Source organism: Pinus tabuliformis, chromosome 7 (genome assembly GCF_031772625.1).
Source record: "Pinus tabuliformis cultivar Carrire ecotype Pingquan chromosome 7, CPIR1, whole genome shotgun sequence".
In the NCBI taxonomy this organism is placed as follows: domain Eukaryota; kingdom Viridiplantae; phylum Streptophyta; class Pinopsida; order Pinales; family Pinaceae; genus Pinus; species Pinus tabuliformis.
In genome coordinates this window covers 1,768,018,061-1,768,042,431 of record NC_142293.1, presented here as the reverse complement: position 1 = coordinate 1,768,042,431, position 24,371 = coordinate 1,768,018,061, and the positions used below count along the sequence as shown (strand labels likewise).

Genomic DNA, 24,371 nt, shown 5'->3' with positions numbered 1-24,371 from the left:
ACTCAAGTTTTTTTTTGGGTCAGCATTTGTAGATGAGGTTGAGTTAGACACAATTCCTTTGGCTATACATGGAATTGTTTTAGGAAGTCCTTACTTGTATGATAGAAAAGCTATTTTCTATAGAGCTGAGAACAAGTATCTACTCGTTAAATATGGAATCAAATACTTTGTAAGAGCTCATAAGCTCAAGAATAATTACACTCTCATAAGCTCAGGGCAGATGAAACGAATGATAAATTCATGCAAACAATTTTTACTGATGGTTGTAAAGGAATAGAAACCTGATAAAACCAATGTATTTGAGGGCTGTGATGTTAAACAACAAGCTGATTGAGAAAAAGTTGTTTCAGATTATGATATCTTGTTTCAAGAACCTAAAGGTCTGCCACACAAAAAGGAAATAGTGCATGATATTAATTTGCAGCAAGATGCTCCATTGCCTAACATTGGAATGTACAGGTTGTCTACTTTAGAGTGCAGAAATCAAGAAGCAGGTGCAGGAGTTGCTCGAGAAGGGGTTCATCAGACCTAGCACATCACCATGTGGGTCACCAATCGTTTTGGTGAGAAAGAAAGATGGCTTGTGGAGAATGTGCATTGATTACTGAGCACTGAATAAGATAAGAATAAAAAATCGTTATCCCCTTCCTCGCATAGATGATCTATTAGATCAATTGAAAGAAACTGTTTATTTTTCCAAGTTATACTTGCATAGTGGATATCAGCAGGTCAGAGTTGCAGGACAAGATGTATGGAAGACTGCTTTCAAAACAAAGCAAGGATTGTATGAGTGGCTGGTTATGCCTTTTGGCTTAACTAATGCTCCTGCTACTTTCATGAGAATAATGAATGATGTACTCAGACCTTTTCTTGATGATTTTGTTATTGTATATTTGGATGACATTCTGATATTTAGCAAAACATGGGAAGAACATTTAAAGCATGTTAGGCAGACACTAGATGTTTTGAAAAGAGAAAAAACTTTATGTTAAACTCTCAAAATGTGAATTTGGCAAAAACATCTTTGAATTATTTGGGACATATAGTAGGGGGTGGTGAATTGAAGATAGATCCCTCTAAAGTGGCAGTCATTGTAAACTGGCCTAAACCCCAAATCTGCTACAGAAGTTAGGAGTTTCTTAGGAGCAGGACAATATTGGAGAAAGTTAATTTCTAACTTTTCCTTAATTGCAGCTCCCTTACATGCTTTAATAGGATTGAACAAGCTGTTTCAGTGGAGAGGTAAACAGCAGAAAGCCTTCGACACCTTGAAAGAAAAGATTAGTACAGCACCAGTACTAGCACTGCTTGGTCTTCAAAGACCCTTTGAGATCCAAACGGATGCCAGTGACTATGCCATGGGAGCAGCGTTGATACAACAAGGTAAACCCATATGTTATCATTTTGAGACATTTAATTCTGCAATAGTTAACTATCCCACATATGATAAAGAATTGTATGCATTAGTACAAAGTGTGAAAAAGTGGAAACATTACCTAATGGGCAAAGAGACAGTAATACATACTGATCATCAACCACTTTAATATCTACACTCCCAAACTAAGTTGCAACAATCAAGACACTATAGATGGGTGGGTTTTCTACAACAGTTTCATTTAGTCATCAGATATAAAAAGGGCATACACAATAAAGTTGCAGATATGTTATCTAGACCCATTATAAATGCATCTACTATACTTAAGCATAATTCTGTGTTACATGAGAGCTACATTAAACAATATGCTCAAGATATAGACTTTAAAGATGTATATGCAACTTTAAGTCAAGGCAAACGAGTAGAAGAATTGGATTATCATGTAAAGGACCGACTCCTATATCATTGTGGGAAGCTATGCATTCCACAAACTGAAAGAGTAAAGATAATTCGAGAAGCACACACTTCTCTAATATCAGGTCACTTTGGGGTAAGTAAAACAGTTGCACAACTGCAAAGATTTTGTTATTGGCCAAAAATGAATGAGACAGTTTCTAGATATGTAAGAGGGTGTACTATGTGTGCTAAAAGCAAGCCTAGCAATAGAAAACTAGGCTTGTACACTCCATTACCAGTTCCTTCTCATCCTTGGGAAAGTGTTTCCATGGACTTTGTTGGAGGACTGCCTAAATCTAGGAAAGGTCATGATTATCTGTATGTTGTTGTGGATAGGTTCAGCAAAATGTGTATTTTGATACCTTGTAATAAACAGATTACAGCTGAACAAACTGCAAAACTGTTCTTTCAACATGTATGGGTTCATTTTGGATTACCCACTTCCATTATATCTGATCGAGACACCCGATTTATGGGAAAGTTTTGGTCAAGTCCGTGGGAACCGATGGACACCAAACTGAAGAAAAGCACAGCTTTCCATCCACAAATCGATGGCCAGACAGAAGTAGTCAACAGAATGGTGATCCAGTTACTCAGGGGATATTGCAGCAAGCATCCTAAGCTTTGGGATGAACATTTGTGTTATGTGCAACATGCTTACAACCGAGCCAAACATTCTTCTACAGAGATATCCTTTTGAGACCTGTTTTGGTTTCACACCCAGGTCTCCTTCGGATTTTGTCTTTGGTAAGGACATAGCAATTGAGGGACACAATAATGTGGACAGGGCAACTAGGTTCATTGAACAAATCCAAGAGATCCACCAGGCAGTACAGGAATAACTGGAAAAGAGCCAAGCCAAATACAAGGCAAGGCATGACAAGCATCGAATGGAGCATATTTTCCAAGTTGGTGATCAAGTCTGGCTGTATATCAGCAAGGACAGGATGCAAGGTGAAGGTAAAAAGCTAAAGCCTATCAGGTATGGACCTTTCAAGATACTTGAAAAAATTGGTGAGAATGATTTTCGCCTTGATCTACCAGCTTACATGCACATATACTCAGTCGTAAATGCAGATAGCTTGAGACTATTTGAACCTTCACTAATTGAGGATTCCGAAGAGCAGAGTCAATTGCCTTCTATTGATGACCTGCTACCTGAATATCTTAATGAATTGCAGGAAGACATAGTTCTGCACTGGAAGGTGAGAACGACGCGCAGGGGAGATGTTGAGTAACTCTGAATTGGGCTCAGAGGTTCAAAGCCAAGCAATGCAAAATGGATAGAGATTGGACAAGTGAGACAATTGTACCCTCACTTGGTCGATGCTTGAAAACCAACTTTTGGTGGTCCAAAAGCTTTTTCAGTAGGAAGGCTGTGATCCGAATTGGATCCTTGAAAATCATCAGAGTTCTATGACTGTTTCAAATTATGTCGGACTCCAAAAATCTTATGAACAACGAGCTATCAGGAAGGACCTCTGGACAGTGGCAGTTGCAACCAACACAGAACAACGAGGACCCTCGGTCAAAGCGCGTTGACTGTTGGCCCATGGAGACTGCGCAGTGGCGCAAACGAGCAAATGGGGAGTCCAAATTAGAAAACAGAGGCCAATTTTGATGCATGCATCGTAGGATAGAAACCTCAGAGAAGGAAAAGCCCCGGCACCTGGTCATGTGAAAAACAGATAAAACCATGGGAAAAGCGCTAAAATTGATAGGCGGGTCCCGCACTCCAAAACTGATAGAATATCGGAGGCATTTCGGGCGGTAAGCGAGTTTGGCAGAGGACTAAGCGATGCCATACATTGAATGACGCGTGTTCGGTGGATGAGAGAGAAAACCGCTCTCATCGCGGGCTAACGGTCGAGCAAGTCACCCGTGCGATAAAAGCGATGATCGTAGGATCTGGAGGCCCCAGATCAAACGACGGAGATTGCACTCGATGGGAGACCGGATTTGACGGAGGAATAGGCTGAGGCATATGACGTTTGGAGTCCGACATGATTGCTAAGCTAGCGGATGAATCTTTTCACAAAGTAACCGAAGTAACAAACCATTCGAGGAAGAGCTGGCGCTCAGTTTGTAGGGAGACAAGTGGCCACCTCTCTGCGAAAAATCCAGCAGACGTGATGACACAGAAGCAGGGAATTCCAGCAGACAGAGGCAGGTGATCTGAAGAGACGGAAGAGGAAGCGAACAATCAAGGGACAGATTGGCTTTAAGCCACAGACAGACAAAGAGCAGAGGGAGGACAATGAGACAGAACAGAGAAGCGAGAAGCAGAGAATAGAGAAGTCGAGCTGACCTGCAAAGCTAAGGCAGCATCGAGCAGACAGAACCGAGAGGGCTTGAGAGGTTCAAGCAATCCCTATGAGGATATCTGTCGAGAACTGAGTACCAGATCAGACTCATCCCATTAAGACCAGTTGAGGTCGAGACTTGGTAAGGGGGAGTCTGTGTACTCTAGTGGGTTGGGGAATCCAAGTACCACCCTACTAAGCATCATCTGTTACAGGGGACTCAAATTGAGCTCCTCATTGTAAAAACTCTGCTTCAAGACACAATAAAGAAGGCCACCACTGAAAGATGGACCAGGAGATGTATCCCAGGAGGATTGGGTGAACTCCTTATTAAATTGTTGTGTTTTTGCATTTTGCTTGCTGTGTTTCTCTTACTATTTTTCAATTGCTTGTGTATTTCGCAATCTTATCGATCCGTTGCTTAAAATAACATAGGCACCCGCCAACACAAGTCTGTAATACCTGCATTAATTAACTGAGGTCATACATAAGTGATTTTCAGATCACCCATTCTTTTTGCCGAATCCCCCCATTAATCCATGCGCAGAAGTGTCCATGATAAGCAAACTACAATACTCAATTACTGAATGACACGAGAATTCCAATTATTTAATCTTAGCATCAAGATCTCTCTCTTTTACCTCGAACTCCTTTGTAACAGTTTCCAATTCACCCTCAATAAACCGTAGTTTCTCACGGAGTTCAACCACCTCTTTTGAATCCTGAGAAGGTGATGTGTGTTCCACTTTACTCATTGACATTCCAAAATATTTCTGCTCAGCCTTGGATAAAGCATCTGCCTTTAGTTGTAGCTCTTCCTCAAGTAATTTTACTTTGCTTTGAGACTCCTCTCTTTCCTCCTATAGATCCTGAAGCTTGCGTTGAAATTGACTGTTTTTCCTTTTAAGTCTTATTGACTCATTCTTTTGTCCAGTTTCATAAGCAATTGATGCTTCCTTCGTATTGATTATTCTGATGACATTGGGGATTCTTCAAGAGAGCATCACGGAGAAAATAATCACAACTCACTAGTAGCAGAATTGTCTCAGAGAGTTCTTAAGGAATGGCCACGAGATACCTTGCAGCGTCATTGGCTTGTCACATTAGCAATCACAGGAATTGCCATAATTATAGGATCATTTGTTCTTCAAAGATGCAATCCTAATCAACAACAATAATATGTATTTTTACTGTATATGCTTATGCTTAATGTGAGTTATTTTGTTCTTACAGATGTGAGGTGAAATAAAATTCCATGCCAATCATGCAGTATGGTTAAGCAGATATCGCAGATCATGAAGCTACAAGTTCCAATCCGAAGAATTAGGTATCATTTGAGATTTATGGATTTAGTTACTCAATGTCAATTCAAGAACGAAGTGAATGAAGGTCTGCACAAGTGGAGAACATTGGAGATCAATTATGAGATTTCCAGAAGATCAAATTCACCACAGTTTTTTCGCCAAATATGCAGCCATTCAAGCAAGATTTTTTTATTTTTATTTTTATTTTATATATATATTTTTTATTATGATGGATTTTTTAATTTTATTTCAAGTTAACGCAAATTTATTTCTTTGCAAGTCGCATGAGAGCCAATTATCAATTTGTCAATTTCTGAATTCTCTAAAAAAAGTTGATAATTTTCATTTAAAAAAATTTATATTTTCCTTGTTCAAAAACATGTTTTTTGTGTTTCTTAATTTAATTTAATTTTATGTTATTTTTTTATTAGAAATCTAACATAATTTTTATTTTTTAATTATTTAACATCAAAACATCAATTTTTTATTGAAAATATTTATGATGTTAATGAAAAAAATTCAAAAAAATAAATAAAATTCTAAAAGATTTTAAAGTCTAAAAACTTAAAAAAAATGCAATCAAAAACTTTTAAAAAATGCAATCAAGCTTGATTTTATTTTTCCTATTTTATCTTCTTGAAAGAAAAATTTTATTTATTTTTTCAAATATATGCATATTTCTAATGGAGCCATTTATGGATTAGACCATCTAAATGTTCATATCCAAATTTGCAAAATGTACCTGATTGTATATGAGGACATGAAAAATCGTTTTAACCTTTAGATTTGCCGCAAAGATCTCTTGAAGAACGGATGAATGGCGTGGTGCAATCGCGTTTCGATACCATTCTTCAACGTAGTCCTTGTGCTCCAAAGAATTTTTAATCTCCATTCTAAATCTTCCATCAAAAAATGGTTAATATCGAATTTTTTTGTATTTTTTTTTATAAAAGTGATATGCAGCTAAATGATTCATGCATCTACATGCTTTAATCATGCATTAAAAAACACTGAAAAATTAACTCTAGACTGAAAGCTAGTTCTTATGCACACTTCCCTGGCAACGACGCCAAAATGTTGAGGCAAATTAATTACCTCTCATTGAATTGTCAACCCAGGGGTTTCGTAAAACTTGCGAAGCATGCGCGCACTGTATATGCTAGAAATTAACTTTCAATTTAGATCAACCTAACTACGAAACCAAATAACCCCAAACCAAATTCACTTATTATAATTCAACAATCAACTGGAAAGAAATTATAGTACAATTATAATACAACGCACATAATTGAAATCTTAATCTTTAAATCTTGCAGGTATTGAAAAGCACACCACTCTTTGAGAAATGAAAGCAAAAACAATCATTCTTAACCTCTCACACAAGAAAAGATACGAAAGCAAATGAAAACAAATGCTCTAACTTCTAGGTAGAAAGCAAGTCAAAACAATCACTCTTAACCTCTCACACAGAAAAAGATATGAAAGCAAATTAAAACAAATGCTCCTAAGTTCTAAGTAGAAAGCAAATAAAGACAATCACTCTTAACCTTTCACACAAGAAAATATATGAAATAAATAAATCTTAATCTATGAAAGTAATAAATCTTAATCTATGAAAAACAATAAATCTCACACATTGTAGGTGGCCAATCCAAGAGCATGAGAGATGGCAAGTTGAGAGGCTCAAAATGCAGACATAACCAAATCAAGGTGAACATCACTCATGAGCATGGTGCCAAATCCAAATTCTATATTCAAAACGTGAGCATTTCCCCAACTTTACACATGCCTTTCAAAGAAGAAGGCTCTCCTATTTATACAAAAACATAAGAAGCTACCTCATTAATGGCGGTCCATTATTATCTCCCTAGATCCCTAGAAAATCTCATAGAGTTACAACTCAAATAGGTAATGATGAGACACATATCCTCTTTGACTTTTATCCAAATCTTTTTCCATATCTTGAAGGGAATTCGAATTTGAGCATTGAAGGCCACATAAGGGTGTCTGGGAAGCTTCCAAATGACCTACACATGTCGTGAAACTCAAGCCACTTTTAAGTATTAGCAAGTATATGTCATTTTTCTAAGTTTTAACCATTTAATTCACTTATAATACTAGAAATCATTAACTTTTGGAAAACACAAATGGAACCCATATAATTATGAAAATGGAGGCTAATGAAAGATTATATGACTATGGAGTTGCGACATGTGAGTGAAATGGTGGCGATAAAGGTGAAAGTGGATGATATTTTGAAGATATTTTGGAGACTTTAGAGTCAGATTGGGCTTCAGCGGAGCGGGTCCAGATCCTCCTTTTGCGTTGTTTCATTAGGTGCAAGCAGACAGTTCCTCAACACATCATTCTGGCAAAGTTCGGGGCTCAACCTTTCCGCCTAGAGGTGATATTCAGGGTAGTGTCGCTCCTGCACAGGCTCCGAGGCCTGGCAGACACGAGGAAGGGTCGTGACAGATAGCCATATTTAGCATATTGCTCCTCGGAGAACATTGCCCGTATGCAGATAGGCCGATCCAAATGTTGGTACACCGGTGTGATAGAGCTTCTGGAGACTTCAGGGATCCAGATTGACCATCTCCCTCCTTTTCAGTACTCTCTGAATGCTCCAGGCCAGCTCCTTCCTAATCAGCAAGAGCTGAATTAAATCATTAAGGAGGATATTTACATACGTTACATTTAGACTACATGGACCAATCCTCCCAATGGGTTGTGTCCAAAAATGGCTTTCTACGTGGAACATTGCCTGGAGATCAGGGATGGGCTCATCATCAGACCCTAGTACACGTTCCAACATTGGATGCATGCCCTTAGAATCCCCCTCGGGCAGCTCAGAGTTGGGTCTCACAGACTCCGGGTGGAGACAGATCACCACATCGATAGGGCAGATAGGATTTTCCAGCTCTGTCACTTACATGAGATAGAGACAGAGACACACTTCATCTTCGGATGCCCGACTTACTATGAGATTCAAGGTCGTTTACATTGTCTCTTTAGGTCTTCTCAGACTTTGACTAGCTTCTTCAAATATGTTGATCAGAGATGCCTTGCACTTTATCTCCAGGAGGCCTTCAGATTTCGGGCTCGTTTTCTTCAGCCCCCACCAGATCGGACACCACGCAGAAGATCACAGACTTCTTTAGGGCACTACCATCAGCGCGGGGCACCAAAAGAACCATTGACTGACCTACGGACACTGAGACCAGATCAGTGCGGTCCCGGGGGGGGGACCCACCAGACCGCACCAGCGCTCCATGATTGGATCCACCCCTTGGAGGCGCCCTAGAACCTCCAGGTGACAACAACGACAACCTAGTATGCCCACAGGACAACAGACTTTGACAAGCTTCTCTCAGTTTTCTTCTCTCGACCTCAGATGTTAGGAGTAGGAATTGGGCAGGAGACTCCTTCCCCCCTTCCTTCTTCTTCTTCTCCTTCTCTGCTTCATCGCAGTGCTTTGTGTCGAAGCCGAGAGCTTCTAGCTTCTACATTTACATTTACTTAGACTATAGATGTATTTTCTGCTTTTTAAAAGAAATGTTAAAGGGGATCGTTTGGTCCACTGGCTTGGCATGATGTAATCATTGTAACCGACAGTCTCGTTGATCTATTACAGTCATTTGTTGGACATTAATAAAATTATCTTATCTTATTATCTTATCTACAACTCACATTACCTAACAAACAAAAAAAAAACATTGCAACATGCAATAGGATGATAATCAATGAAGGAGGTACATTCCCGTGTCTTTGGAATTAGACATTTAAGGAAGGAGGCATTGATAGAGCTCAAGACTTTTCCTTGTTCCTTTGATTCTTGAACCACCTAGAGGATATCGTCCTTTAGAAGGCCATAAAAACGTAAATAAAATTCAGTTGGAAAGCCATTCAGGCCCGGGCTCTTCGATTTTTGCATGGATCTCAGAGCTGCTAGAATCTCAGATTCATAGAATTTCTCAGTTAGAAAAGCATTCATTTCATTATTGATTTATGTGGAGAAGAGGGAAACCACTTGAAGTAATTTTTAAATAAGGCATCCCGAAGGTACCTGAAAGAGAGTGAAAATAACGTTCATCCCACCTTTGCTCTCTCCTTGAAGGAATGCAAAGAAGCTCCATCTTCTGTTTTGATTTCCCCTATAGTGTTCCTTTGCTTTTTGTAATTAGCAAATTAATGGAAAATTTTGTATTTTTATCTCCAGACTCAAGCCATACAACATGACTTTTTAGATGCCCGTTGCTCTTCCAACATGAGGAGAGAGTGTCTTGTTTCTCCAAGGGAGCGTAGTTCCTATAGAGCCACCGAAGAAACCAACTCGAAGTCTAAGGTACTATGTATGTCTAAAAGCTTCTTTTCCACCTTCGATAATTCCTTGTCTAATTTTGCATGATGTGCTTTTGCCTATATACTAGAAGCTATCTTGATACTTTGAAGATTGTCCATAAATTGTGCCATGTATGAAGTATCCTCCCGGTGAGTCAGGTGGGTCCAAGCTGAATGTATTAGAGAGCAATAGTTCTCCTCTTGTAGCTAGAAGGGATTGAAGCGAAAGGGTTAGGAGTTAGAATTACCCCTAGGACTTAGATGGAGGAGGATGGGCCTTTGATCTGATAGACCTCCCATTTCAACAAAAGATTTGATTGCATATCTTGAATTCCATAGGTCTTCAATGGCAAGGAAGCGATCAAGCCTCTTTGCAAATTCACTTTTGTTGGAGCAACCATTTCTCCAGGTTTGCAAGAGCTTGAGTGGCTTGGTGTCAATTAAGAGGGATTACATGGTTCCTAATGGATGAAAGCGACAGAGAAGCAAGTGCTAGGAACAAAGTGGAGAGGCTGACGAGAAGGGGAGAGAGAGCCCGATTTGGTGGAGGAAGGAGAAAAAGTTTCTTGCGTGACAACTTGCGTAGACAGTGATGAGGAAGGGACATCTATAGAAACTTTGGAAGAGCATGCAAAGAATGGGAATAACGCATGTTGAATTCATGTTGGGAGACAAAATTGGGGAGGGAGACAAGGCTGGATGTGTTATCCACCTCATCCTCCCCCCAATATTCCATGTTAACATCGAGTCATAGGGAGAAGGTCTAAAAGGGAATGATACTGAGCTGCTATACAAAAAGAATGGGTAGGACTAAAGAAAAAGATGAAAATCAAGGAGAGTGGATAAAACAGGGAGAAAGGCAAGAAAACCAACTCAAATCTGAGCTGGAGCCAGAAACCCTAGCCCTCGACATAGCGAGAAAATATCGTAGGCTTTGTTGGTGGAGCTGCAGGAGTCGCAGAGTCATTCCATATATCATTGAACCTTAGTAATTACTTTAATAATTAAACTAATTTCTTTTATAAGGATAAATTGAGTTTAATCTAATTTAATGCAAAGGTTTTTTGCACTAATAAACTGGATGAATCTCAACCATCGATCTCAAGTGAGGTGAGATCTAATTTTAGTCATCAATCACTTTGGATATTAGGGTTGTGGATTCAGTCACAACTCAAGCATATAAAAGAAGGGCTAGGCCAAGGGAGAAGACACAACACCACACAAAGGCACAAGGCACTAAGAGAGGCATTTCAATGGTGGGTAGAGAAGGACTTCTACTCAAGTGTGCTAGGTCTGAGGAAGGTGCAAAGGAGACAACAAGGAGATCTAGATCAACCAAGTCTAGGGCTTGATCAATTGGATTAGGTCCAGATTGTTGTATTTATTTTACTTAGTTTGAGTCATTTTCCTAATAAGGGAGCCCAAACATTAATAAAATGAAGCGTTGTGATTGGGCATAAATTTGTGTGTGTATGTCTATGTGAGATTAATTAATTTAATGTGCTTCAATTGAATGTTTTTTGTTTATGTTAAGAAATGAACTGTGCTTTTATTCAATAGACGTAAAATTTGCTAGGAATTAATTGCCAGGTGTTGGGTTAAAAAATTAACAATAGGGAGTGGTTTTGTGAGTATGAAAGATATGATGGCGGTGATGTTTTCATAGGAGATGACTCAACAACAAAAATCATGACAGTCAAGAGAACTAGTGTCTTGGTCTTGGAGTGGTTGATAGGTCAAGGGTCTTGTTCTTGGTATTCGTCAATTGGAATCTATATAAGAAGAATTTGTGCGGGTTTTCCTCTCAAAGAGTGAGAGGTTTTGGCCATGGCTCATAGCCTATATTCTGTGTCTCTTGTCTATTTATGTTTGTGCATTGGTTATTGTTTGATGAAGAAGAACACTAATAATCTAAGAAGAAGAAGATTCTAATCTAAAGAAATTAAAAAAGCATTCACAAGCAATTACTAATCGAAGAGAAATCACCTAATGCTAAAGCCCTAGATTTCTCAATAGGATGGAAGGATTAGAACACTTCCTTGTGTTTTGCACATCCAAAGATTGGCCAAAAACTTTATTTTTGTTAGCAAGATGAGTGATGCAGGTGTAAAAATAGTGTTTGAAAAGGAGACCAACATGATGGTTAGAGGAGCAATTGTATTGTTGAAAGGAGTTTAGATTGGATCTCTGTATAGTTTGTTAGGAAGAACTATTAATGATGGGTGCAATAGTTCCATTGTTTTCGAGAGTGGAACTAAAGAAGGAAAAACTCCTACAATCTCTAGAGACAAGAGTATGGTGTGGCATCAAAGACTGGGACATATTGAAGATAACGACATTTGAGTATATAATAAATGTATGGTTGATGCTATGTCTATTTTCTCTTTGGATTTTGATTTCGATGAACATTGCTTAAATGGGAGGCATAATTGGTAAGATTCTCCTCTAGTGCTACGAGGGCACAATTGGTGCATGGTGATGTGTTTGGATCCCCATTGATTCCATCATTGGGTAAATTTGTGTACTATGTTTCATTTATAGATGACTTCCTAAGGAATACATGGATTTATTTCCTCCGCGAGAAAGTTGATGTCTTTGACAAATTTAAAGAGTTTAAGGCTCTTGTGGAAAATTAGATAGAGAAGAAAGGTATTGAAGATAGATAATGGTGGAAAATTTTGTTGGAAGGAATTTGATGAATTTTGTAAGAAGTGTTGTATAGCAAGGTAGAAGACTACTTCATATACACCCTAACAAGATCGGAGTTGCAGAAAGGATGAATAGGACATTGATGGAAAAAGAAAGGAGCATACTCAATGGTGCTAGATTATGAAAAGAATCTTGGGCAGAGGCAGTGGATACTGCATGATACCTGGTAAATTGATAACTCTCATCAACATTGGATGACAAGACTCCACACGAGGTATGGAATGGTAAGAAACCATCTCTTAAATATCTCAAGATATTTGGCTGTGATGTTTATGTACATGTTCCAAAGGACAATATGAGTAAGTTGGATAATAAAGTTGAAGAGTGTATTTTTATTGGATATATAGATGGTCTGAAAGGTTATAAACTTTGGAACCCAGAAACTAAGAAGGTTGTGTATAGTCAAGATGTGATATTTGAGAAATCAAATATTTTGTTTAAACCTTAAACATGAAGTCCTAGCAAGGGAGAAAGAACAAGAGAAAATAGAGTTTGACTTGAAGGATGATGAATCAGACTCTACAAAAGAATAAGAATTTGAAAAAGAAGAACCACATACTTCAACATCGAAGAGATTGGTTTTGGAAAGAAGGCAACAAAAAAGGTTTACTCCACCTGATTTCCATTCTAATTTTTCTTAGTTTATCACTGATGATGATCCTAGAACTATTGGGGAGGTAGTGGATTCGAAGGATGGCAAACTTTGGAAAAACGACCATGGTTGAAGAAATGGCAACCTTGGACAAGAATGACCCTTGGAATCAAGTGGAGTTGCTTGTTCAAAGAAATACCACTGACAACAAATGGGTGTTTAAGAAGAAATTGATTGTAGAAGGGAAAATAGAGAAATACAAAGCTCAATTAGTAATAAAAGGTTATTCCTAGGTAGAGAAAATTGACATTGGTGAGAATTTTTCTCTTGTTGCCAAGCTAACTTCTATTAGATTTCTTTTATTTGCTGTTGTTGCTTTTGATTTTGAAGTAAAACACATGGTTATGATGACAACGTTCCTACATGGGGATCTGGAAGGTGAAATCTACATGAAGTAGCTAGAAGGATTTGCAGTGAAGGAAAAGAATAATTGGTATGTAGGATGAAAAAAATCCTTGTATGGGTTAAAGCAATCACTAAGGATGCCATATCAAAAATTTGATACCTCTATATTGGGACTTGGCTTCTCAAGGAGCAAAGCATATCACTGTGTATATTTCAAATTAGTTGGTGATTATCTTATTTATTTGCTCTTGTATGTGAATGAGATGTTGTCGATTGGAAATGATAAGGAATCCTTCGGGATGTGAAGACTTAGCTATTCTTGAAATTTGACATGAAGGATCTTAGTGATACAAACTTCATTTTGGCATGGAAATTAAAAGAGATTGAGAAAACATGAAACTCTGGTTAAATCAAGGCAACCATGTGAAGATGATATTGTAGAGTTTACGTAAGAATGTAAACCGATAAAGGTCCCTATTCTTGTAGGTGTACAATTATCTCTAGATTAATGTCCCAATACACAGGAAGCGGAAGAGGACATGTTCTTGTTCTGTATGCCAGTGCAATTGGTAGTTTGATGTATGCAATGGTTTGCACTAGATTGGACATTACACATGCACTGGGGAGTTCTCAGCAGGGATATGTCAAAACCATGGAAGGAGCATTGGGCAACAATAAAAAGGGTTTTCGGGTATTTGTGTGGCACTAATAGTTATAGATTGTGCTATCAAGGAAGACTAGGGTGGACGAACTTCGAAGTGTTGGACATACATGGTTTTGTAGATGCAAATTGGGTTGGAAATTTCAATTGTAGGAGATCTATTTGGAGGAGCAAGAGACAATTTATAGTGGCACTCTCAATATGAAGTTGAATGCATGGTAGACAGTCATATAAACAAGGGAACAATATGGTTACAATGATTGTGTTTAGGTATTGGGTTGGTATAACTAGCTACAAGGATAAATTGTGATAGTTAGAGTGCAATCTTCCTAGCAAAGAACCCTATAGAAAATTATAAGACAAAGCATATTGGTGTTCAATATCAATTTGTGAGAGACTTGGTTGAAGACAAGAAGGTGTTATTAGCAAAGGTGTACACCTTGAGGAATGTTGCAAATTCACTAATGAAGTTTGTGAGCACTGAAGTTCTATTGGTGTAGAGAAACAATGGGCATTGATGCACTGGATTGTTTATCATATACTCTTGTGACCCGTTTTATGCAAATAAAATGAGTGGGAGAATGTTGGCAATGTGTTATATCCTTTGCATAGGTATCTCCATGCATGATTCCTATGTGTGCTGATTTTTCCTTGGCATTTCATAATCAGGGCTATGTCTAAAACACGATCACAAACACACTAAAATGCCACAACACTATCACTTTGCACGACGAAAAATGTACAACAGTGAATTAATGAAGTACACAAGTTCTTTTTGCAACCCAAAACTTGCTTGTCGTACAACTTTAATACAACAAACATAGGGCTCCTGTACCAAGGATGATGGCCCTTACAATTAGCCCTGATACAAGGAAAAGACTAGGGCTTGATGTCAACAATACATGACCATCAATCTGTCCTTGAACAAGACATACTTGACTTGCTGAAGGAGCGCTTACACCAGCCCTATCAGTCCACTTGCCTTGAGCATCGAGCAGGTCCTTTGCCACTTATACACGCAAAGATATTGTTGCTCCAACGCCTCTGCCTCTGCTGCTCACAAGGTCCTCTACACCTTCAAATTTGCTTGCACTATCAACTCAACAATCTGCCTTCTATCAGTCCACTTGTTGCTCCAAGATGACTAAACATAAGGTCTTCTCAAACTTTGCTACAGTGATTAGCTTCCTAGTAAATACACTGCACTTAGGCCTTCAATACTATGTCCTCACACTGCTTAGAGGGCAAATATCATCACCAAATCAACACTTCTTCTCCTCAAAGACATTGCCACATATCCTCCTTGCAACATCTGCTCAACCTACAAGGAGCTCGGTCATGTGAAGAATAAACTCAGTCCTACTAGAGTTTGGACTGTCCTTGACACTTGTGCACCACCTCAGGGAACTCAGCCCTCGCTCCTACTTCACCTCATCGCTAAACTTTGCATATAATCATTGCTTATATTCTTTGCTTCACTACAATTGAGCTCGACTGCTACTCAACATAAACTAAACCCTCTCGGCCTCATGCACAACAACTTAAGGGAGTCTCGAACCTCTTTCAACAACTAGAGACAACTCGGACTAGACACACTCTTTCCACTGTTCGGATGCACAATAGTTTTCAGCCATTACACAAAATTTATCCATAAATTAGATGCACAAAATTTTCTAGCCTTGATCACAAAACCATGCTCGGATTACTCGACCAACCTTCCTCTTTTTAACTTGTACCAGAACATAGGAAACAAAGAAACAAACTCATCCTTCTTCCCTCTCCCTAGCTCATCTTCTTGAGGTTTGCGGTCTCTCGGCTTGTCCGCTCTTGAGATTATTGCACTTGTGATGATACCAGATGAACTTCATCTCATCTCTTCTTATAGTGTTTGTAGTGGAGACATTTTCCACTAAGGGTCATGTCTTCTAGCCCAAGCCGTCTTGAGCCTTCACACCAAAACATTACTTACATAAGAAATAAAATTCTTTTATTTGACTTTTTCCCACACCATTGAAGCCCTAGATGCCTATAGCCCATCAAGGGTGCCCCTCATGCATCCAATGAATAAACCATCAATTTCTACTTGGGTCTTTCACCCACAACTTTGGGTACAGAGGCCACTGCTTGGGTACATTGCTGACAAACCGCATTTTGTGGGTCAACTCCTCACAAGCCCAATACCCCAGGGGTTGTGGGATTACCTCCCAAGCTACACATTTCAACAATGTGTAGGGTGCAATAGGGGTTTGGGGGGGTTGCAAAGCGGGCAAAGCCCTTGAAAAAGTTTTTTTAGGTGATTTTTGTACCTTTTTTTGGTAGTTTTCGACATATTATTTTTGTTTTCAGTTGTTTCATGGCACATGATGGCTCAACCCATGGTTTTGTAATTCTAGTTAAGGGACTATGATTGTATTCTAATCCAGGGTTAATGGAATGGGGGTTTTATGGATTCCATCGGATATACATATTGTATTGTAACATTGTAATGATAATAATTTACTGAAAAGTCTTTTTGGTTTTCCTAGTTTGGTTATTTAAGGTAAAACATTTGTGTTAAATATGTGTGTGTGCGTGCGCCATTGCATCTTTTATGTTTTTATTAAGAATTTGTTTGCAAAGATTAATAGTACATCGTTAAACCAACATATGGAAAGTCTTATTGAAGATGCACACCATATCTGCAATTTTGTACAAAACCATACCAATGCCCTCTCAATCTATAAAGGGTAGACACATCTATCATTGTTGACGATTGCAGATACAATGTTTTCCTTCTCATTCATCATGCCTAAGAGGTTGAAGGAGGTCAAGTTTACTCTTGGGTCTATGGCTATTTCAAAGTTTGGTGTTTTTGGGGATAGAAAGATCTAGCTTCTTGAAAAAAGTTAAAGGTATAGTGTTAGATGATGGTTTGTGGCAGAGCTTAGATCTTACCATTAAGATTATGGATCCTATCTTCTCTTTGTTGTGGAGAGGTTTATGAGGGGTGGGATTCCATGATTGAGTCTGTGTAAACCATTATTTTATAGGATGAGTGCATCGAGTATGGGACATTAGCAGAGACCTTTTTCACCACCATACACGATATTCTTGTTAGCAAGTGGGATAAGAATTGCACACCTTTGCATCGCTTGGCTCACTTATCAAATCCCAAATACTATAACAATGGTTGGCTCAATGGTGGCCCTTCACATAGATTCTTTCTTCACATGGATAATGAGATTTCACAGGGGAGAAAAGATGCATTTAGAGGATATGTCATGATAGAGCATCCCTTGAGGAGTTGGAGGAGGGCTTCGAAGAGTATTCCACTGGCATTGGGAGATTTGGAGGTGTTGACGGTGCTGGACCCGCCAACATTCAGGGGATCTCCCCGGTATGAAGTCCCAACTAGACCTCACACCGTTTGGTGTAGGAGTCCCATCCGGTATGATGGCCCGATTGCCATTATCTTAAAGATATGCCTTAGCTCTTGCTTGTCAAAACATGAGAGTGGTATACTTAGTCTTCAAACAACGAGGTTTGTGTGCCTGGTGAGTGCTTAGTGTCACTTGTGTCAAAGTTCTTTCATTGCAGAGGGGGAGGGTGAGAGTGAGTCTCAAGTCGAAAGGGAGTAGTCCCAACTCAGGTAGAGACACACCACACAACAGGATCTGTGCAGCTTCCGGTGGAGTAGTCCACACGGATGCGACAATCACATACACAAAGGTGAACAGATAGCACGTACAACACCCAGCGAAGTAGTCTACATGAGTGCGATGATCGTTATAACAAGTTTACAAGAATGAGTCTGTCTAGTGTCCAACAGAGTAGTCCACACGGGCGAGACAACGATAACAACTGATACAACACATTTCCAACAACATATGCACTAAAACAATCGAAATAGTTCAACTATATTAGTACAAGTTAAGCAAACATGCATTACAAGCGTTTAAAGAATAGTCTTACAAACGAATACAATGCATGCATAAAAATGCTCTGGCTTGTGACAGGCTTCTGAATTAAGCGAAAGTTCCAAGACACATTCATACACCATACATCACTAGCCCCAGTAGTGGAGCGTTGGAGCCACTGTTCGCTCCTCAAAGAAAAGATTACAGACTCTCAAGGCTATGTGGGAGGAGCCAAGGTGAAAATTCTTTTGCATGTACAAATGAGGGGTATATATAGCCAAGGGTGAAACTGGCCCTTGTGACTCTTCGACTTCCCTCATGATTGTTCGACTTAGCATTTAAAGAATAGTTTTACAAATGAATACAATGCATGAATGAAAACGTTTTGGCCTGTGACAGGCTTCTAAATTAAGCAAAAGTTCCAAGACACATTCGTACACCATACATCACTAGCCTTAGCAGTGGAGCATTGGAGCCACTGCTCAGTCCTCAAAGAAAAGATTACAGACTTTCAAGGCTATGTGGGAGGAGCCAAGGTGAAAAGTCTTTTGCATGTACAAATGAGGGGTATATATAGCCAAGGGTGAAACTAGCCCTTGTGACTCTTCGAATTCCCTCATGACTGTTCGACTTACATGACTCTTTAACTTCATTCGTGGGTCTCTTGGACTTCCACGTTACATTACATTGATTACACAAGTATGACCCAAAGTAGTGATGTGGCCGAGGCGACTCATGACACAACTTGACATGACACTGCTGGTATGCACATGCTGGTTGTGTTGTTCGTGTCGAGTTGTTGTGCTGCTGAGTGATGAGTGTGCTCGTGGTGTACCATAGCTTCACCTCCGCATGGCAAAGTGCGCGGAGTCTTCAATGGTCTTGGTGTTCGCTTGATGGTTCATGCATGTGCATGTGTCTCCTTCGCTTGCTACTTGGTATGCTTCGTGTGTTCGTCCAACCACGAGCAAGTCTTCTAGCATGCGCTCCTTGTTCATCCCGTTCGTCGTCGCACCATGTCTCATCCATGTACCTGTTTCTGCAATCACTCATGACGAGACGACATCAAATCCAGAAATCCCCTAGTCTACCATGATGCATTGTCTTTCATTTTTGGGTGCAAGTGACCAGGAGAGAGGACAAGGCTCTGAAACAACGCAGAGCACATGTCAGGCCGGGATGTGAGGCTCTGGGGCACTGTCGGGAAAAACTGTGCAGAAGTCATTGAGAGGTTGGGTCGAGCAGTCCGGGACAACAGTGACATCTGCAGGATATGGCTTAGCAGGGAGGCAGAATTGCGCAACTTTTTTGGGGAAGGCAGTGCTAGCAGCAGGGAGCACTGGTAGTGAAAACTGCGTAGATTTCTAGAGGAGGCTGGGATCGGGCTATGGGAGCCTGCTGGTTAGAACTGCGTAGTTCTGGGAGGTAGTCAAGCAAGACATGACTGCGTAGTTTCCGGGCTGAGCGGAGTGCTGGGCAACAGGTGGATTGCCAATGAAAACTGCGCAGTTTTCAAGAGGAGTGGAGAGCAGGCCAGCAGGGGGACTGCCTGGCAGAATTGCGCACTTTCTTGGGACAGTGCAGTGACAGGTCGTGGGTGCCTGTCCCTCATGTCTGCGCAATTTCTTCAGGTAGTGCGGGCAGGCAGGCTGATAGCTTCTGCACAGTTTTGGGGATGAGTGCAGCCTTGGGTCACTGCTTAAGTCAAATTCTCCGGTTGACTAGCGGGAGGCTTAATATATAGGCTTGTGGGAAGCGCAAACTGAGATGGCTTCTTGGGCAACTTTTGCGCTGTTCTGGGTGACAGTCGGGCAAGTTGATTCTAGGATTGTGCAGTGCAGATTGCTTGGAGGGCAACCTCAAGCTCTGCGCAGTTCTGGGAAACAGTGCTTGGTCAATGAGGGCTGAGACTGCGTAGTGCAACTCAGTGGAGGTCTGGCTAATGGAGGGTGGTCCGATTGACAAATTTTCAGAAAAAATGGCTAAGTGTGTGAGTGAGTGAACTCGTGTATACATGACATTGTGAACACACACTTGACATGACTTGACGACAAGACACTTCAAACCAGTAAGAGAACATGTCTCGGTGCAACTGTCTAAGGGTGAGAGCGACAAGTGCGACACTTGAGATAGATCATTGAATGACCGTGACCACACTTGCGCGACATTGTTTACAACTTCGTGTGTGAGTGCGATAGATCTTTACATAGAGAACCCAACTCATACACACAAAGACAAACCTTCAACATCTCCAGGACAAGGTCGCAAGCATGGCATAACAATCAACATGCTGAAGACGACAGTTGGTCAAACAAGCAAAAAGAAAACAAGACATGTAGAGGAAATACATGAAATGACTTTTTGTGCTAGCACCATGTATGTTACTGAAGATAGGATGATATGAAAATGACAAGCAGTTTTGCAAACTCAACTAAGAGGTGTACTTCGAAAGGTGTTCTTTACTTACCATTCTTACCCTTGAGATGATCATGCATCCGACGAAGTTTGCACGCTGTCCTGATCACTTGGTCTCTTGGTCCTTCTCCTCAACTCATTGGGAGTGGTCTCAGCATGTCACCTTTTCCTGTAGTCATTGAGAGATAAATCAGTGCAATTTCAATGGGCATTGACTGCTGTCGGGATGAGGCCATGGGAGGCCCATCTATGCAGTGTCTGCATGCAAGACAGATAGGGCAACTTGGACAACACTGTGCAATTTTGAGGCACATGACACTGTTGCGGGATGGGGTCCTGGGAGGACATCTTTGCGCAGTTTCTGAGTGCAGTGCAGCTTGGGTAACTGAGAGGTAATACTGTGCAGTTTCTGGATGCAAGGCACTTCTGCAGGATGGGTTCCGGGAGGACACATCTGTGCAGTTTCAGGTTGCAACGCAGACCGAGCAGCTGAGGGAGAACACTGCGCAATTTCTGATGACAGTGGGTTCCAGCTGAGGGAAGGACACTGGAGGAAACCACTGTGCAGTTTTGGATGCTAAGGGAGGCGGGGGTCTCTGCGCACTGCGTATTTCCAGCAGGAAAGGGAAAAAGCTTGAGGGTTGCAAAAGCAAAGTGCACAGTTTTGGGAAGCTGGATGAGGCTAAGTTGCTTCGGAAATTGGCTAAGTGTGAGACCAGTGAAACATATGTAAACAGTGATAGGACTCAACTATGATCACACACGAACACATAGTGATACAATGTAGACCATCCAGAATTTATAAAACATACTCTGCTTGATGCAACAACCTTCGTGACAAGTGTGCATGAAGTGAGTGTGAAACATGCGTGCATGCTTTCCCTTGAAGCAAAACAACATTCCCTTTGCATGAAAAACAACAATCCCTATGCCCAAAGGTGACACATGCTGCATAAAGATGAGAACATGAACAACTCTTAAGATCAAGGAGGGAAGCTTGAGATCATCAACTTACCAACAAGTGACCAAGGACGATTGATCATAAGATCCAAGGTAGGCTCCGAAATTTGCATGCGAGCCAAAATTTTGGAGGGTGGTTGTAGCCGCTACAATAAGAGGCTATGATGTGTCAGAGATAAGAGGGGCTAAGAATCCCTATGCTTAGTGGCAACTCATGGGGAAACACACTCTCTTCTTCAGTAGTTAGCTATGCGGCTTCTCTCTCAGGTTACTTCATCCTCTTGTTGCGGGAGGAATTGGAGCAAATATGAGAATTTGTATAATTTGAAGAAGAGCAAGCTTGAGCAGTCTAGGGTGGAGACAATGGTGTATGTGCACACCAACTTCCATCTTCTTTACAGGTAGAGGGAGGAGCGGTTGAAGGTAAATACAAAGATGTGGGATGTGTTTCAGAATGGTATAGGTTTTGACAACAATGTTGAGTTGGCATTAACCAACTTGGATCTTAATGAAGCAATGTAAGAGCCATTCACTTTTGATGATGGTGATCCTGAGGGGTCATCCTCCATACCAACATATGCATTGATTGGATTGGATATAGAGGAGGAGGATGGAGGAGAGAGTAGCGGCAGTGATGCTGATTTTGATATGGAGGGGAACTACTGACAATCACGAGCTATGAGATTCCTCCATCTACAGTTCTAATATTTATCATATTTAGTATTTGACATTAGCATTCCAACCTATAGTAGTAGTGACTCAATATCTATGTAAGACATTTGATTTTAATGACTTAATGAGAAAATTGCAGTTTATGGTTCTAATTTCTTGTGTGTTTGTCCTGTGATCATCATTGACGTAGTACTAGTAAGTGCTAACCAATAACTAGTTGTACGATTCCATGTCCTCCTTGTCCTATCATCTATGTCATCATGTTAGGTGACCCGAGTAATTACCCATTGGAAATTCAAAAATGATAAACTTTGAGCTTTGGCTAGGAAAATTATAAATGGTGTTGTAATTTTAATATTGAACCTCCACAATTGAGGTTTAGAAACAAGAAGGAAGAATTCCCAATGATCTAAAGATTTAATTTAAAGGTGCATTAATGGAGGTAATGTATTGAACATGAGTGTATCCTTAAATTTGATAATGGTGCAAACCCACAAATTGTAACGATTTTTTCGAAAACAAATAAAGCAAACTTACCCAAGGGTTTTAAGTTCTAATTAGTTCCTTGAGCTTGAATAACAAATTTAGCCATCATATCGAAAGCATGGAATGCTAGGGACATTGTGGCAAACTTTGAGATCAAGAAAATAATCAAACAAGCAAAATATATTTATAAACCCAACAAACAATTAAATGTCTTATGTAGAGGGAAATTTGTGCCTACCTTTGGCCTTGTTACCACAATATCTAGCAGGCATAGTGCAAAACCTCATTAGGTATATCCAAACCTTATGGTTGTTGGAAAATTGGCTAGGGCAACATCATCAATTTAACGTTTTCCTTACATGACATTTACTTGTGATATTATGTTTTCCTTCTTAATTATGATTATGTTTTCATCATCAATAAACGCGAAAAACAATAAAGATCATGTGAACACAAGATATTGGCTCCACGCCAGGGCAAAAACCCCTCCAAGGGGAAAACCCATCAAAACTTCTCTTCTTATCAACTTCAAAGGAGACTTCCAAGACCCAACACAAGACCTCCAACTCTCACCAAGATACAAGTCAACCAACCAGCCAAATGTGTTTTCTTCACTTCTGCAACTTCCACTTCTGTAACTTTGACCCTGTGGAAACCCTAGCAAAATCTAGGAACCTCACACATTTCAGATTTCAGAAGACTTCGAAACATCAGATCTTTAATGACTTCAAAGCTTCTCCCTTTGAAGGCTCGTCTAGCCTCCTAATGACCTTCGCATGCCTCTCCAAACTGTTGACCATTTCTTTCAAGTAGTGCGCAGATGTGTGTCTCTAAGGAGGACAAAATCTTTCTTTATATAGCCTTCTAAGTGGCTTTTCAAGCCTACTTTAGGCCGACTTCTACTGGCTGACCGACTTGTTCTTGGGAGCTCACCTAAACACTTCAATATCCAAAAAAATAATTTTTATTTTCTTTATATAAGTGCCCAAATGGGTCTTTTACATAATTACAACCACCATGACTCAAGACAAAGACCTAGAAGCATACAATGGATGCTTGACTTATTGACCAAATGACATAAGCATGAAACCATGGTTTATAAACAAATTTTCTTTTACATTTTCAATCTTCTTTTGATCAACACATAAGAATTACATCATGACATGAGACAAATGACGATAATGAAGACCGAAACTAATTGCAATTTTCAACAATGGCAACAAGAGATTAGTCACCATCGTCAGCTCAATGGGCTTTCTGTAGCTATTTAGTGGTAAGTAAACCACAAAGGAGGCTTCCTTATATGTAAATCACCTAAAGGGTATTCAATAAGAATTGTTCAAGGTGATGTATAGGTCTAATGATTGGGATAGGATACTAGAAGAGCCTAGAGGGTTAAGATAATCTTTACCAAAATACAAGCACTTTGCCCCTCGATCATTTAAGCAAATTAGAGGGCTGTTATAAGTTAGGGTTTGATAGATTTCAATGACATGGCATGCATTGTCATATAACAGCCAAAAGAAATAGTCTTACAATGATAAATCAAGAAAGGATCAAGACTATGGATTAGATATGCAAGTTTAGGGTTTGCAATTGAGTTTTTATGGTTGAAACATGCATAAAACAACAATATAATGATGGCGTCGGTCCTAAAATTAAGGATGCAATAAATGCTAGATTTTGGTTTTTGACAATTATTTAAGGCAATTCCTACTTAGAGGGCAATAACACATCAAATACAATTATTTTTTAGCAATATTTCAATAAACTTGAACCCTAACCCTAGATATCTA

General features: G+C 39.8%; 1 pseudogene across 1 annotated transcript in view; it reads left to right on the top strand.

Annotated features, from left to right (window-relative positions):
• LOC149255430 (large ribosomal subunit protein mL101 (rPPR4)-like) overlaps positions 1-24,371 on the top strand; it is a 123,727-nt pseudogene that overhangs the window by 82,788 nt on the left and 16,568 nt on the right. The window lies entirely within an intron of this gene.